Consider the following 16038-nt stretch of genomic DNA (forward strand, 5'->3'; position numbering starts at 1 on the left):
GTGAGTCAATGGTTCGTAGAACAAAAAGGACATTCAACTGACGTAAAATGTTCAGTTAACTGATTTTGCCTACCTCGTGCATGGTTTTGATACCCTTGTACATGAGAAAATACCGAAGCATGTTCATAGCTCATAAATGTTCATAGCTTTGATGTACCACGGATAGAACTTACTGGTGGAAAGCATCTTATTTTATGCCTGTTGACTGATTTTCTTGCCGGTAGTTCGTAGTATAGACAGGACTCCATTTCTGTCTGGAGATTTCTGTGCAGCTGCTTTACGCTGGTTCTGATTTCTGTTTGGACAATGTTTAAGCAATAATTAGCATCTGTTGAGAGCAGTTCGATGTACAAATTAGGAAGACCGTACAAGGTTTCTGCCACGGAAATAATCTGAGCTACATGTACACCAAAAATGTTGCCTTTTGAGTATTTTCACTTTGTTTTGCTAGAAGAGTGACCAACGTGACTTAAAACGTCAGCATTTGAAGTGAATTGCATTTTTCTGATATATTCGTTTAAGGCTGACAACTATCCCAAGTGAGGTGCCTCGCTGTTACCTTCAATCCAGTTTATATATATGTCAGGATTAGGGCAGAAAGTCGAAATGGTCCATTACAGAAATAAATCGTCACAGACTACAGTGTAAAACTAGAATCGTTCCATGAAGTCGAATAGCAGACAAATCCAGCAACTGACTGTTTATGCGTGTTCTTAAATAATACATGTATAGCCTAGGAATGATATCGGTCTTGTGGTACAGTGTAAAACCGTTGTTGAAATTACTGGCACGGAGCTTAAAGAATAATATGTAACAAAAACTCCTTCTGGAATGCCGCTAACTAAAACCATTTTCCATTAACAAAGTACGGTCGCTGCCTTGATCCACTGGTTTATCCCTCTTCAAATGAGGTCAGCGAAATGCTAAAAAAAGTTTGTGAAGTTTTGACAACTAGGCTCGAAGCCACCACCTCGAGGTTCTATCCATAGCTTTCCATGACAACCATGCAACTTTGAAAAGAAACAAAAGCCATATTCAATTTCACTACTGCAAAACACACTATTATTCAAAGTTGTATATATTAGTTTTACAATCATTTTCTCCTTTGAAAAGAACTGATGTTACGGACCACTCGCACACCGCATACAAAAACTGACCCACGTCTCATTATTCCCAGGTGCATATCAAGTCAGCTTTAGTCAGCAGAAAACTAGCACGTAATACATATATTGCAGTGATATGAGTAAAAATGCTCTCCGGACGGACTGGAAATTTTACCTATACAACAAATTACTCAAATGTTAATCGATTTGTAGAAGAGGTAAATGTACCATAACACTAAACGAAAGAGAAAATTGACAGGAAGGTGTTGGTGTTGTCAACAGTAAACAGGCCATGGCATGGGCAGAAGAGGTTGCAACTGGAAAAGAATAACACCACATATTAATTTATTTATTTATTTGATTGGTGTTTTACGCCGTACTCAAGAATATTTCACTTATACGACGGCGGCCAGCATTATGGTGGATGGAAACCGGGCAGAGCCAGAGAGAAACCCACGACCATCCGCAGGTTGCTGGCAGACCTTCCCACGTACGACCGAAGAGGAAGCCAGCATGAGCTGGACTTGAACTCACAGCGACCGCATTGGTGAGAGACTCCTGGGTCATTACGCTGCGCTAGCGCGCTAGCCAACTGGGCACCAAATATTGAAATAGCTCTATTACATCCCTTGGTATTTCGTTCCATGAGAGAGTGAGTGCTTGGGGTTTTACGTTGTAGAAGTTTTCGGTCATATGACGACGAAGGAATCCTTAGAGTTCCTGTAATGTGCCTCCTTGTCGCTGTTTTATCTAGTGCTACTTCACTAAGACGACTTGTCCAAGGCAAGTAAGCCGCCGGGCTTTAGCCTGCCAACAAGCCGTTGCATTGTCCCCTTAATGCTGAACGCCAACCGAGGAAGTTACAACTTTCTCTTTTTTAAGGTCTTGGGTGTGACCCAGGACTGACCCTAGATCTACCGCCCAAAAAGCGGACTCTCTACCAACTGTGCTATCGGGGTCGGTTTGGCTCCATGGATAAGAGGCATTTTATTTCAGTTAATTGCGAAGTACAACCAAAATACTCTCTGCAGAAGGTAATTGCTGTTTGAAGATCGTCAAATTGGATTCTAACAACCTTGCTGTCCAGAAATACAGTAAGGTGCATTTTTTATTAATAGGCCAACCAATCAGATAGCTAACCTGTCTGAAATCGATAACGGCCACTGCCTTACATCGTCCCCGATAGCACAATTGAGCGTCCGCTTCGGGAACGGCAGATCCTGGGTCATTCATGGGTAGAGTCACACCTAAAACCTTAAAATAGGAAGTTGTAACTTTTTCTCTTGGGTTTAGTATAAAGGGGATAATGCAACAATTGGTACACTCGTATCAGTAGCAATAAAGCGTCTCAGTGAAGCGCAAAGGGGGCACAATACATGCACTCTAAGGATTCCTTATAGTCACTTGACTGAAAAATTGTTAAGTAAAACGTTAAACCCCAAAAATTGTTAAGTAGAGCGTTAAACCCCAAGCACTCAGTCACTAACCTCACTGCCTTACACGGCCCGAAGGATGTTATTGTGTGTTTCAACAACGATTCTGATATAAGAGCTTATATTCAGTTTGCCTGTCAAATGTCAACAAAGTGAGACCATCCATCAGTTGCAAACCACCCAATTATCTGGCGCTTGCCATATGGCCAGAGAGCAATTGGTAAATCGGCAATATATCCGAAGTAGGCATATTCAAATCAACAGACTTGGTCATTGCAATTAAGTTAAGTAACTTGTAGCAATTTATTGCCCCAGCTGTTCGTCCCCATTATTACCCAAATGGGATAATGTCAACTACATGTTCGAATGTTCTACTGACCCACCCACCTAACGGCTGTATTCGATTTTGAGTCTGCCGAGAAAATAATGCTTAGATCCACCAGACCTACGCTGTGCAAAGTCCAGGTATTAACATGACTTGTGTATTTGTTGTGGTTTTCACCTAATGGTAACAATTTAAACACAAGTAACAACTTAAACACAGGTAACAAAGTCTGCCTTTGGGGCGTACCATCGAAATAAAACAATAAATAAATAAATGTATATAAAAGTGATTTTAGAGTAAAGTATTTTACTCTTAAGCTACCCCCACAACACCCCCACCCCCCAGCCTATATTTTCCGAAAATTGTCAATAAGGAAAATTCTGTGGGAAATCCGTAACTGGTCTAAGTTGACCAACCGACGAGATAACATGCAAATGAGAAAGCGTAAAGATTACCACAGTGAAACGTTCGTGTAAACAGTATGATAGGTTGAAAGCGAATTAAAATTTTAGTAAGCCAAACACAATTTTCCTGTCTCTCGATAATGTATTATAAAGTATTCGTAATTCCCAACGATCTGTGTGGGAGAAATCAAGTTATATGGTAGGCTGCGTAATTATAACACAATGCCGTTTCTGATATTTCAAACTTCTCCCGTCATCTGGAAAACAAGGGGAGATCTTCTGAATATAGCGAGTTGATAGTCGAAGGTTAGCCCCGAATAAAACTGAACATTCAATCGTTCACTCAAAGCCATATACATGTCCTTGCACACCTGAAAATCCCAACTTTACGTAGATGACGCCTAAAATAACAGCACAAGTTTTTGGCACATCTGTCCCAGGACGAAGCCATAGAGTGAAACCTTTATCTCGACATTTACTGTCACCGGATTTGGGAATAAACTGGGGATTTGCTGTTTCCCTCGCCTTCACTGGCTGTGGGTCGTCGGTGTCAATTAGTGTTTGATGAATCCAGTGTGGCCGTTTGCAAACTCAAATCTTTATTCCAGATGAATTGTTTTTCCACCAATATGTTGTACACATCTGTACCTGACGTGTAAGACATTTCGACAGTAACTTTGCACCCCAGAGGTTTAATGCGGGCAGTCCGGTTCCTCCCCATGTAAAACTAAACGCAATCGTATGAGTGAAAAATTCCTGATTATTGCGTTAAGCAACAACGAAACAAAGAAATAAAGAAAGTAATATTAATTGGTACTGGGTTTATAGTAATATTAATTGGTACTGGGTTTAAATATATAATATATTATAACGAAACGTGAAAACGAATTCACTCATGGCAGAGTAAATTTTATTGGTGGCGACTCACCCATCTAGAATTACATCAGTCTAGAGAAGAATTTTACGGATCTTTGCTTTAGCCAGCTAACTATAAAGAAGGAATCTCTGTCTGCATTTATGTATTTCTGACCCATTTACTACCCAACCGACAATTGCTGGGTGTAACTTTCAGGACTCAAGACAGTACATTGTCGCTTTTTGGAATATTGGATATGCGAGTTAGGCAATAACGAAGTCATACATACATATACTTTTCCTAACGGCAGTAAACTATACAAATTGTATGTATGACTATTTAACGTTTTCATGTACTGTTAGTCTGCGGACCTTTGTGTTATATGTTATAAGCGTAACAGGCCCTGTTATATATGTACAGCGCGGACCTGATGGAAAGCACCTTGTTCAAGGCTTTGTTTATTTCACTGGCTGTTCATTGGCTGTTAGTTCTGTGTTTAAAAATAGTTGAATCCACCTGGGACGTATATAAGCCGTGTTTTCTGTGCAGAGGGGAGGTATTTTTGCTGCATCCACTGGGAGTCAGGAGAGTGTGCGACGCTCTCGTATCGAGTCCATTATATTTATATGAGCTGGTGATGCCAGTTTCGTTTGGGAGGACAGATTTTTATGCCGGCACCGTTTGTGTACCACAGTAGTACTGATGTCTGGTTTATATGAATTTCTGCGGAAGTCACGTTTATTGGTGTTCGGATCTTTATTATGATTATACAGTGTTGACTGTGTAATTTGTTTAACACGCTGACCTCACCTGACCGACAAGGTCGTCAAGGACTCTAAACTGAAGTTTTCAGTTTTGCAAAGGACGTTCGTTCTGCCACAAGGTGACATTACTCTACGCCTCTGAACGGCTCGTTTGTGAGCTTCTGCGGGAGCTGTGGCTGTTCTAAAGTGGATTATACTTCCATGCCTGTATTTACCCTGTGTTGTGCTCTGCGGGTGTGACGTCATTCAAAGGCTTGACTGTTCCAGTTCTGTGTAACCTGTGTACTGTGTTCGTGTTCGCTATCCTAGCGAAGTACCTGACTAGGACAATTAGTGACTTGTGTGAATTGTGTGTTTATCCCATGGTCTTTACGTTGGATCTCCTGGAATACGTTCCTTGGGATGCAAAGGTGAACTGGAAGCTTTTAAAGACCGGTAATACTGATGTGTATGTTTTTTTTATGTTGTTGTTGTTGAACTGTCTGTAAAACTGTACGTCTCATTTTATATATAAAGCATTGTTTACATTGTAATATTGAGTCACTGAGTCTGTTTTCTGTTGCCGTTTTCATTACCGTAACAATGTGTTCACTGTTTAATCCTACGTGCACGAAATAATAAAGAAATGTCACAAGAATTAACTGTTCTTGCCATTCAGTCCTATGCGTTGTTGTCACTGGTGTCAACATCTTCACAGCTGATCAAACTAACAATCCAGAGATTCACAACCCTACGCAGACTTTCTTGCCGCCCGTGCTGCTGCCCAATCTGTCACAATAAACATATTTCTATTAATTATAAACTACTATATCTGACGAAACATTAGCTCAAAGCAAAATGATTTTACATGATGCATTACTATTGGCTTTTAGATAATTCCGCGAAATAACCTGTCCATGGCCTCTCAAAGTGAATTCATCAGGAAGCATACAGTTATTAGATGTTTGGCAACATGCTTTCAGTCACTGCGTGACACCGTGTATCTCTTGAGGCAAGTGCCTCCGTTAACTTGAAGGCTTTGTTGTGACAGGAGACGTAGCCTTTAATGTTTCCCTAGATCAGCTCTAGCAAATTTAACTCACAAGCCCTCGGCGTCAGTAAAATCAAACTTCCATTCTGATGGGCATACGTCTGGCTACAAAATTAACATTCATGCTGTGGAAGATCTGACCGCTTTGGGCTTTCGTACCGACTCTCCAGTGTTTGCACTGCTTTCCTTCATTCTGGATAGTCCTCACATTCAATTTCAGTATTTGTGCAGCCCTCCTGTTGAGACATTCGTCTACTATCATCGTTTGTGACGTTCTTTAGATGATTGCATAAGTTTAAAACAGCCAATTTCTCTTTATAAGTCATGTTTTCCTCTCGCAATTGTGCACACAGCTTGACGTGTCATTCACATATAACAGGTGACAGATGCAACGTTCACCCAAGCCACACCGGACACCACCCATTTTACTAGCTTGTCACTTATTTTTTGAAATAATTATGACGTCACTAAAGCAATGGGTTCTTGCCGTCGAAACTGAGCTTAGGCGGTTTAACATTCTAATTTGGTTTTCTTTGCCAGAATATGGACTTCTAACATATCTATGTGTAGAGCTTCTGTTGTTACGTGTCAATAACTATGGGCAAGTTTGGTAGCGAGTATGATTGATTTTACAGACAACTCAATATAGGTATCTCACTATAAGAAATAGATTATAGTGAATTCTTCTCTATGCAAGAAATTATACATTCAGAAAACACCGTAAACGACTTACAGGATAAAGAGCACAACAAGAGAATTCATTTAGATTGAAGTATGTATTGATTTGCATAGTAACCCGGTTTTTCGTGAAGTAAACGGACAGCCACTCAGTTTTGGCACCTCGCTTTAAAACCTTGGAATGGTAAATTGGTGTGTTTTTTCCGCCATTCTAGAAAACACGCAATGACTTTGCCAGTAGTTTCAGTAAGGGTAATCTCTGTTATCCGTCATGTTATGTTGTTTAGGAAGAGGGAACAGCCATTCTATATGGGGTTTTTAAGAAGCGAAAGTAAGATTGGTAACGGCATGGCGGCTCATAGTCACCCTCGCCTGTGTTTAGGCAATAGGAAGAAAATTATCTGAATAGACGGCTGCATAGCCATCCCCGTGTGTGTTTGAGCAATAGCAAACAAACTATTTGAACATGACGGCTTTATATATCCACCCTGGCGTCAGTTTGAGCAATAGGAAGAAAACTATTTGAACACGAGGGTAACAGCCTCCAATGTACCATAGATTTCTTCATTCTGGTCTTGAGAGAAATGGGCAAGCCGCATGCCACAGTCCTATGTTTTTGAGCAATACCAAATAAGCTATCTGAATATAACGGCTATATATCGCGGGTGTTTGGGCAATGGGAAGAAAACTATCCGAACATGGCGGCTATATAACCACCCTGGCATGTGTTTGGGCAATATGAAGACAACTACTTGAACATGAGGGTGACACCCTCCGATGTACTATAGATTACTTTATTCTGGTCTTCACAGAAATAGCATAAGTGTTAAATAATTTGCCAATATATGCATGATAATACCCTACTCATCGAAACAAACATTCATATACCAGCCGTCAACCATTAAGCACGCTCCAGGTCAATAATCGCAAGGCCAATTCCCCCAAAAGACGGATAACACAAGCCACCGTGAAACTAAGAAAGTATATTAAGTACGGAAATAAGACGGAATCATGCAAAGAGAATGAAATTATATATCCAACATGGTGATCTAATTCAACGCGATGAATATCACGCCTCTAGCTCCGGGTTAAGCGGTATAAGAGACAATCATCAAGCAGCGCGCCAGATATTCTGGACGCTCTGTCCATATTTACTTACAAGAGAATTATACTCGTTTCAAATATAAGAATTTGGAGAGAAGGAGTGTGATGAAATAACCTCGACACACTAGTTTTTGCAGTAATAACTTGTGACGTTGATTGACATCGTCCCACAGCACGCAGGATCTAACAAATGCTACAAGATATGTACACGCCATATGAAGGACCCTTCGGTATATTGCTGTCCAAGTAAGGATAATTTACAATGTCAAAATTGAAGCTATCCCTCTTGTGGTAAAGTCTGTGGAAGAGTAAACGGCTTTGGTTTTGTAGAAGCATAGGTCCCGATAAGATGTACTATCTGAAGAGTCTGGTGAGGATTATCTGGTCAGGTGAGGATTAATTTTTGCATATAATCGTATTAATATTAAAACAGGTATAGGTCAGTCAAAAGAAGGGCACAATTTGTACCCACCGGAATACCTATACACTGTTGATACATGGTTTCCCCGACGTTTTCCCCATGTTGTAGAGAGGGAAGAAATCCCAAGTAGATATGTCCTTACACGGTATGTGTATCACAGCATCTAGTTCTTCAGTGAGACATTTAGAGTTGTTAAGTATCGACATACAGTTGACGCCTGAATTTTTAGGAATTACACAACAGTACTTGATTCAGAATCACTGTACCTCTTTTAGTGCTTTCGTTAGGAAAGTTAATACAAGTTTGGCTCTACAGCTTTTTGACCCCGCAATAAAACGAGCTTTGTATAGAGATTTGTGTATTTCAGGAATTCAGTACAGTTGTGGGATGTCACTGTGACGGGAAGGTACAATCCTCTGTTTGAGAAAGGAATGATGGGTTTCAGTTAGAGTATAAGTCATTCTGGAATAGGTTGATGTTGCGGTAGTGGAGATATTAAGCTCCTCCACTAAAGCCTGGTAACAATAATGCTTGCAGACAAATATAATATTTTAGGGTCTTTGCCCACAGGAGCAATAACGTATTTTGTGTGAAGGTCATCAAGTACCTGTCGCACAGTAGGATCCTTCAGATATTGTTTGGATGTCACATGAGAATTAGCATTAACATGGTGGATTGCATACACAACATTATTCTTTAATAGCTAAAGCCAAGTGTCTAGGACTGACGGCTCTACCTTCTTCCGTTCAGATCAGTTATTTGCAAAATTTTCAAGCGCTGAAAGGGGCCATCTTCTTATATATATCTTTCTCGGCTCTCTGACCAGCAGACCTCGTAGATCATTATCTACAGAATCAAGGTTACCCGTCATGACATGTTGACATGCAATGTAAATGAAGTTTGACCATTTACTATTACAATTGTATGTGTTCGTGTCTTACTTGTGATTTACAACTTTTCTCCAAATTTATAAATGTAACACAACTTAAAGGCTGTTTTTAATTCAGATCACAAAGGTTGCAAACGTAGTAGAATTCCATCAGGATTGAAAATTTATCACTTGACGACCTATTCCAATTATGTCGCTCCTCTGTCCACTTCAATAAAAGTACAATCGTTATGCATTTTTGTTCCATTTTTCTGTAACGGAAAATCCGGCTGGAATTCTGATCGCCAAAACTATTACAATATTTAATATAAAAGCGCAAGATATAATCCAAAAAAGGTCAATGGTATATTATATGTGTAAATACAATCTGATGCATAATATGATTTGTAAAGATATCATTTGATTTATTTATAAATTTGATTGTTGTTTTACGCCTTACTCTGGACTATTACAGTTATGCGACGGTGCCAGCATTATGGTGGCATTAAACTGGGCAGAACCCGGAGGAAGCCCACAACCATCCACAAGTTGCTGCTAACTTGTTTATTTATTTATTTGAGTGTTATTTATTGCTATATTCGTTTATTTGATAGCCTCTTCGTAAACAACGCAAACTGACAGAGTGCAAACTTTAACCCTACTAAAATCTAAAGTAAAGGCATGGCAAAAACAATCTGATTTCCCATTTCAAGTTTTTAGAACAAGGTGCCAAACTGATTGATTATCTGTTTACTTCACGGAAAAACCGGGTTACTATGCAAATCACTACACATTCCAATCTTTTTTCCTTGTTGTTTTTGTTCGGCAGTCGTGTCAAATTAAAGTTTTTTCTTCTTCTGAACATGACTCCGTCTTTGTCACTTAATATTATCCCGCCTCCGCGTGAAGATGTGCGGCTTACGCTTAAATTTATTTTACGTGACCTAATCCTATAGGATAATCCAATCGTTGCAGAGGACAATAATTGTAAAAGGATGTGTTTAGAGAAAGAAATTTAAGTGATTTCTTAGAAAATTTGAAAATAATCCATTTCGATGAAAATGTCTTTTTCTTATATCAGCCATTATACATTACACGTGTCAAACAAATGTGACAAAAGATCTGGCCTGGTAACGGTTACTCCAGTTTCTGCATGTAGTTGTGTTTACATGTGAGCATAGGCATAGGTCGGCCGAAAAGCCCGGGGGAAACCCACAAAATTCTGCTGCTGCGGATAGACCCTCCCCCATGAGGCCAGAGAGAAAGCCAGCATGATTTGCACTAGATTATCCCTTCTTTAACAGTATCATGTCTGTTCAAGCGATTATTCCCAATTTGTGCATATTGTCGGTCTAACAATGATGGAAGTCTGTGGTAGCATAGGTCCAGGCATAAAAGCATTGGTGGATTACATTTCACGATATTCCTATCGCTTTAATCGTCATAGTGCAGCTCTCTGGAGATTTTCCGCCACGCTACCTTTCATAAACGAGCGAGAGTAGACATTAGTGTCTCTTTTATAGTCTCTTCCCTTTGCTTCTATTTATAGGCGGTAATTTGACGCCGATTAGACAACAATTTGGACAATCATGAAATCTTAATTATCGTCCGATGGGAGCAATTCGGATGTGGAAACTGGGACAGAACGTCTGATGTTTGCCTTTCAATCAAAGAATAAATAGAAGTTTTCTCCCCATAAGGAAAGAAACAAACAATATCAGATAAAAAGAGCATTGTCGGTGTCCCTGTTCTCTCTACGTACGGATTTAGGACGTATTATTTTCTGCCCAGATGTATTCTCTAGTATGCATTCTTTTCAAAACTACAAAACATAAAAACTGTTTCAACTTCAACAATGTTTCCTTAGTCCCATGTTGTAAAAATGGTTAGTTTCCCCCGGACACTGACCGGTTTCCTCCCAACATAATGCTGGTCGTCGTCGTACAAGTGAAATATTCTTGTGTACGGCGTAAAACACCAGTTAAATGAATAAAAATGTTTAGCATTTAAAATTATTTACATTCCTCTGGTGTATTGGTTCACCAATTTGGTCGTGAGCTTGAATCATTCTCAAATTTGCAAAGATGAGAAAGAAATCATCAGCTCAAACAACTAGACAAAACTGAGATGGTGCAATGCTGTAGAGGAAAATATAACATTTCTAGTATATATATGGGTGTCACTGACTTTCATTTAACAACATAAAATGGACGTTTAGTTCTGTATGCAATATTTACAGCTACTTTAAAATGCCTTATCTCCATTTTGAAATATTAACTAAATGGAACATCCAGCATGTCAAAGACCAAATACCCAAGAGACTATTACCACATATACTCTGTTTAGTCTACGTTTAGGATGCTATGTGTTTCATCTCTCTCTACATTATCTGAAAGGAAAGCTTTAATGGAGCTTTTGCATTTTGGAAAATTTACTCGTTAAACAGTTGTTTCAACTGTTAGCATTTTCTTTTGGTAGCCATACTTCCTCAGGTGTTACTGGAATAGAAGGCCAATGGAGTTCAGAATTCAATCATCTGATGACATGTTCAGTTTAAGCTGCTTCCTTGTACAGTTCTGTGATGGCTTATTTCTTGTGAACGTTTGTTTTACTTTAACAAAAGAAACAGTACCTTTATGAATATGACCAAATGTTTATTCCGTGCCGAGTGCATTTTTTCCATGGACAGAAACACGTTTTTGATCATAAGCTGGGAATCTGACAGTCCCATTATGTATTTCCATTAGGTGAGATGGTCGAAAAGCCGATGACTGCTGTTTTTGGCAACAGTTCTAATCCACAGGAAATAATTCAAACGTTCTGTTATTCCCATTGCAACAAAACGTCTTGCTCGGAATCTGTTTATATATTGTTTCTATATCTACTATTTCCACTTATAATCTCATCGTTGTGACATGTGAATTTTGACAGTCGAGCATAAAAATACATACCATCAACCATTGTGTTTACAACGACGCTATAGAAATGCGCTGTAATGCTCAATCTAATATATATAGAACATTTGTCATGATATAAGTCGACGCAGTTGCTCACTTTGGACTGACGGGGAATTCTTCTTCTGAGTAAAATGCCTTTTGTATGGAAACATTATATAACAATTACCAACTTTATTTCCCATTGACTGTTACGATAACTAGGTAATGGACAAGCTATAACACATTATTGATGATATATAGGCTAGTTGCATTGCTAGATCACTGCATAAAGAATTAATGCTTGGCGAACATTTTAGCAGAGGCATCGCATGCAATGGTGTCACATACAGACATAACATATTTCTTTATATTAAATCGCTCTAAATTTGAGGAGAACAGTAGCTGACCAAATTTCAACTGTGAATTTGGCCGTTTATTACATGTATATCATTCAACCACCCATGTCTCTGATGACTGAAAGTATAATGGAATTGGACGTGTTTAAATCTTGGAATGTTCCTGAATTTATTTTAGGTATGAATGGTGTTGGACATACTTTCCGTCATTTATCTACCGGGGTTTTTTTCTTGGTATTGGTGAAACACATGCATGGTTAAATGCAACATAAATTTCCTGCTTTTTTGCAATTCTGAACAGCAGTTCTGTCGTTTGTTTCAGATTTTTTAATTGCAAAGCACCAAATCATCGATTGTGTATACTTTGTGGCAAACATATCCTTCCTAGAGACGTTAGGCAGCCAGTGCAGTGCAGCTTCTTTGTCGTTCCCATAGGGCTCAGATTGGTGTAGAGCACAGATTAACCTTACTTGCAAGAGACGAAACACGATGAAACCATTTGCACTGGCATAGTGTGTTTTCTACATCGATATGAAAAACGAACCAATTTCCGATTCCGAGCTTTTAAAACGCGGTGCCAAACTGATTGATTGTCCGTTTACCTCACGGAAAAACAGGGTTACTATGGAAATAAGTACTCTTTCGATCTTTTTTTTTTTTGACTTTCTCTTATTCTGCAGTCGTGTCAAATTAATGTATTGGAATTGTTGGACGGGCATGTTTTTTTTCCCTCTGCCTGGAGATTTAGCTCAGCTTACAGTTAAACGTCTTCTGTGCGGCCTAATCCTATGGGATAATCCAAGCAACGTGTGTTGGCCTTTGAACTAGACGGGTGTTAGGCATTGCTATTCTGTGCGTGCCTACCTTGGATCCTGTCCACACGTCCGTCTGTTTGTTGTATACTGATTATCCTGCGCTAATCCTGTAATGAATGCATTTGAGATATAAAACTAGGGCCCGTATTTTAACCGTCTTAAGACTTACATGTACGTCAAAAATTCTGAGTTAGAAATGAAATACTCTAGAAAGTTTAAAAGTACTTAGCCCGATGTTCCTGCTCTGAGTTTGTCATTTTAAGCATTTGCAATGAAAGAGTCAAATTGCTGACAAACATGGTCACTGGTTTGAGTTGGTGGTATAGGGATTGAAACCCTCAAGATTTAGCATGGTGACGTGCAAACAGAGGTGGAACCCCAAGACAATCACTGTTTAATATCTTTATAACTTCTTGATGTGTTCTGGAATAATTTCCTGCACTGCTACAGTTTTGTTACAGATCTACGTTTTCACTTTCCAAAATTAACATTTGATGTTTTTTGAAAGATCAGAAACCGAGTCTTGGTAAAGATACAATTTCTACAGTATTTAAAATAATATGTACACACTCTAAGAAGCTTATCTGGTACATTTATAAACACTAAGTTTGTTCATGTCAACATGATTTTTTCCGACATAATGAATACTTAATACAGTCCTGGAAAAAAGTTTGGAATATTGGTGAATTTCACACCATCTCCACGAAGAGCGTGGTTCGTTGCGTTCAGGTCAATAATTTGTCGATTGGTTTCACTTGGACTAGTCTCTATGATGCATTATCAATAGTTTCCTCAAACCAAAACATTTCTAAATGTTATAAGAGACGAGTTTTTCACGATATTCTGAAAGCGCCCCGAACAAGTGCAGAAATTCAGTGAAACCCATGTATTTTATTACGAGCTGTAACTTTTATTCGATTGGAAATATGTCTACAATACTTGGTAAGTTAAATATGCAAAACACTAACAATACAGAAAATTAATTTAGTACTTGGTGTGCCTACCCCTCGCATTGTACAATGCGCGCACACGTCTTGGCATACTGGGGGGTGGGGGCCTCCGTGGCTCAGTCGATTAGCGCGCTAGCGCAGTGTAATGACCCAGGAGCCTCTCACCAATGCGGTCGCTGTGAGTTCAAGTCCAGCTCATGCTGGCTTCCTCTCCGGCCGTAAGTGGGAAGGTCTGCCAGCAACCTGCGAATGGTCGTGGGTTGCCCCCGGACTCTGCCCAGTTTCCACCCACCATAATGCTGGCCGCCGTCGTATAAGTGAAATATTCTTGAGTACGGCGTAAAACACCAATCAAAAAAAAAAAAAAAAATCTTGGCATACTGGTAACTAAGGAAGTCAAAGTTTCTTCCGGTATATCTCTCCAGCAAGTGAGCACAGCACGAGTTAGTTCAGCCACGTTCGTTGGGGCTTCATCCAGGTTATTCAACCCACGGGAAACTTCCGCCCACAAGTTCTCAATTGGGTTCATATCCGGTGAAATGGCTGGCCACTGCATGTGCTCAACACCCTCCTGTTCCAGAAAATTCCGTATCAGTTCGGTCCAGTGCGGCGTGGCGTTGTCGTCCTGATACACAAAGTTTGCCCTGAATTGTTGCCGAGCAAATGGGAGCATTATCGTTTCCAGAATCCGTTGATATTGGTGCTGGTTCATGTGTCCATTTACCAGTGCTATGAAAAGCACCCCAGGCGGTGACCCCACCGCCCCCGCCTTGGACTCTGGGCATGATGCAATCTTCGTTCAGAGCCTCGTGAGCGTGACGACGCACCATCACACGGCCATCTTCCCGGTAGACGACAAAACGAGACTCATCACTGAATATCACGTGTCGCCAGTGTCCCACCTGCCAGTTCAGGTGTTCCCGCGCCCAGGATAAGCGTGCCTGGCGGTGTCGACGCTGTAGCAAAGGCTTCCTCTTAGGCCTCCCTACCAAATACCCAGCAGTCAACAGTCTGGATCGCACTTAGCGGCTTGACACAGGAGTATTGGTAAATCTCATCCAGTCAGCGCGTATCTGGTTGGAACTCTTCGTACGGTCATTGCGGCAAAGTCTCACCAGATACCGGTCCTCTCTCTCGGTGGTCTTTCGTGGCCGACCAGACCTCAGTCTAGGCGTCGGCACACCCGTCTGTAGGTGTCGCTTAAAGATTTTGGAGACGGCTCCCTGAGTGACACCAAGAGCTGCTGCAATGTCCTTCTGTTTTGCTCCAGCCAGGCTCATACCAACGATACGGTTGCAGACTGCAGCACTCAGTTGACGTCTCATGATCACAGCAGTATTGTTGGAAACACTCTGGAGCACTGGCATGCCTTAACCGAGCTTTTATAAGAGTTACAAGGTTAAATTATAATCATGTCTGCGTACATGACTTTTTCACTGAGAAATGGCTGGTCATGCTTTGTCCCAACTGTAATTTTGCTCAGGTGACACAAGCAATAATGGTGTGTATGAGCTGAAAGGGGACATAATCCACTACATTTTCCACCCAAACAAGAATGTGTGCATTCAATGTAAGGCGCACAAAAGTATGTTTCTGGTAAATGCTATCATCAGTTAAAACAATATTCCAAACTTTTTTCCAGGACTGTATTATCAACACTGACCACATAATGAATTTTTTTTTGTATAATTTTTCTTTTATCTTCTAACGGGCGCTTAATTGTCTGGGTCGCAAGAATGTTTAAAGATTTTATTACGACAAACATTAATAGGCCACCTCCTCATGATTACATCACACCCGAAGGAAGAAAGGGTGAAAGGACACACCTTTCCATTTTTTTTTTATTTATTTTTGCAATATGGCTACTATTATACTGGGGAAATTTTTGAAAATGTCATGCCATGCAAAGCCTAAAGCTTTTGCACATCCCTTAAGACATTGTCAGCATGGTTTCGTGTATGATTCTAGCATGTTGTCAAACTACACCTGTTTTGA

This window comes from Liolophura sinensis, chromosome 11 (genome assembly GCF_032854445.1).
Source record: "Liolophura sinensis isolate JHLJ2023 chromosome 11, CUHK_Ljap_v2, whole genome shotgun sequence".
Lineage (NCBI taxonomy): Eukaryota > Metazoa > Mollusca > Polyplacophora > Chitonida > Chitonidae > Liolophura > Liolophura sinensis.